Below are 1,953 nucleotides of genomic sequence, written 5' to 3'. Positions count from 1 at the left end.
GGGTTTTCAGCTACATATATTGTTGTTGAGGAACCAAAATTGAGGCAAAAACAATTAAAGTCAAGTATTTAAAACAAGACAGTTAAGTAGAAAATTTATTCATTAATCGGATAAAATTATGTGGGCAGGGCTGAGAGATCTAGATATCTAAAAATATTCGACGGAATATCAAAATTGTTTCTGCTTCGAACTGTATTGGAAAAAGCAATAATGCAGCTGGCTGGATGACAACAAAGCAATAATATAAGTCCAGTCCACATCATTGCAAAGCGACTCTCCCAGCATGGAGCAGACCGAGATCCTCGCCCGCATACAGCCAAAGCATGTCCATTTTCAAGGCGCGGTATGGACGACACAAAAATGTGACGTGTTTTCGGGAATTAAGAACAAAAGATTGTTATCCCCCCCTGTATCTTTCAGTGTAAAAGAGTTCGATGATGCGCTGGCCCAGGATGTGGTTGACCTAAAGGAGCTGCGCAGACTGACGTTTAATGGTGGGATATTACACTTCTGATAGGCGTAGTAATTCATGGACATGAATCCAATCCAATCCACAGGTGTGCCCGATGTACAAAGCTTCCGTGCACTCAGCTGGAAACTGCTGTTGGGCTACTTGGGACCAAGACGCAGCAGTTGGACGACCACGCTGGCCCAGAAGCGAGCCCTGTACCAGCAGTTCATTGAGGAATTGGTACTCCCCCCGGGACACAGCTGCAATGGAGCTGGAGAAGGCGACGGGGACGGGGACGTCGCTGTTGATTCAAGGGGCGTTGGCCTACAAGATCATCCGCTTAGCGAGGGGCCAGAAAGCGCCTAGAACACATTCTTCAATGACAACGAATTTCTGCTGCAGATCGACAAAGATGTGAGGCGCCTGTGTCCCGACATCTCGTTCTTTCAGCAGCCCACAGAGTATCCCTGTGACATTGTGGTGCACAGTAAAGGCGAGCACGGGCGCCGGCTTCACGAACGGGTAGTGCCCACGGTGCTCAGCTCGGCGAACGTCCTGGCCTGGGTTACGTACAGGGCATGAATGAGATTGTCGGACCCATCTACTATGTGATGGCCTCGGATCCGGATCTCTCGTACCGCGCCCATGCGGAGGTAGACTGTTTCTTCTGCTTCACGGCTCTAATGAGCGATATACGCGACTTCTTCATCAAGACTCTGGACGATGCGGAGGGTGGTATAAAGTTCATGATGGGCCTGCTATCTAACATGCTGAAGACTAAAGATATAGCATCTGAAGAGCCAAGAGCTGCCTCCGCAGTACTACAGCTTCAGGTGGCTCACCCTCCTGCTCTCGCAGGAGTTTCCACTGCCCGATGTGCTGCGAATTTGGGATTCGGTATTCTCGGACGAGCAGCGCTTTAATTTTCTCATCAAAATCTGCTGAACCATGATATTGTAAGCTTGCTGATTTATAGAATCCAAAGGGAAGCAATATTGGAGAACGACTTTGCCTCGAATGTGAAGCTGCTGCAAAACTATCCACCCATTGACATAAACGTTGTGATTACTCATGCAGTCTCCCTGGCGTAGCACTCACTTTTAGTGATACCACAGATATTACATATAATACCCGATTCCGGGTAGAGTCTGACAAAGCAATAATCCACAGTGTCTAGTTATCATGTTCAATAGTTCGAAGCACTGTTTCTCTGTTTTATACGTTACAATTTCATAATAAACGAATGTGCTGCATGTGTTTGTGAAACGATTAAAAATGGGAAAACATATTTAACATAGAGTGATCATAGGATTCGCTTCTAGCTCTTGCTTAAGCCGGCTGTGTTTTTTTTCTTGCACCCGCATTCTCCGCCCTTTGCCTAAATATCATACAACATTCTTGTGACTTTGTTTTGATATATTATCGCATCACTTTAATTTGATTCTACTTTGTGATAACCACCAGTGTTTTGTTTGTAAAGAAGTGTTTAATATATGTAAATT

General features: G+C 45.6%; 1 pseudogene; it reads left to right on the top strand.

The window, feature by feature from the left end:
* Positions 1 to 323: 323 nt before the first annotated feature.
* Positions 324 to 1,555, top strand: LOC113567220 (annotated as a pseudogene).
* The last annotated feature ends 398 nt before the right edge of the window (positions 1,556 to 1,953 follow it).

This window comes from Drosophila persimilis, unplaced genomic scaffold, assembly GCF_003286085.1.
Source record: "Drosophila persimilis strain 14011-0111.01,24,50 unplaced genomic scaffold, DperRS2 tig00002529-arrow-arrow-pilon, whole genome shotgun sequence".
NCBI classification, from domain to species: domain Eukaryota; kingdom Metazoa; phylum Arthropoda; class Insecta; order Diptera; family Drosophilidae; genus Drosophila; species Drosophila persimilis.
Note: the sequence above shows the minus strand (reverse complement) of the source record. Positions and strands in the feature narration are given on the sequence as shown.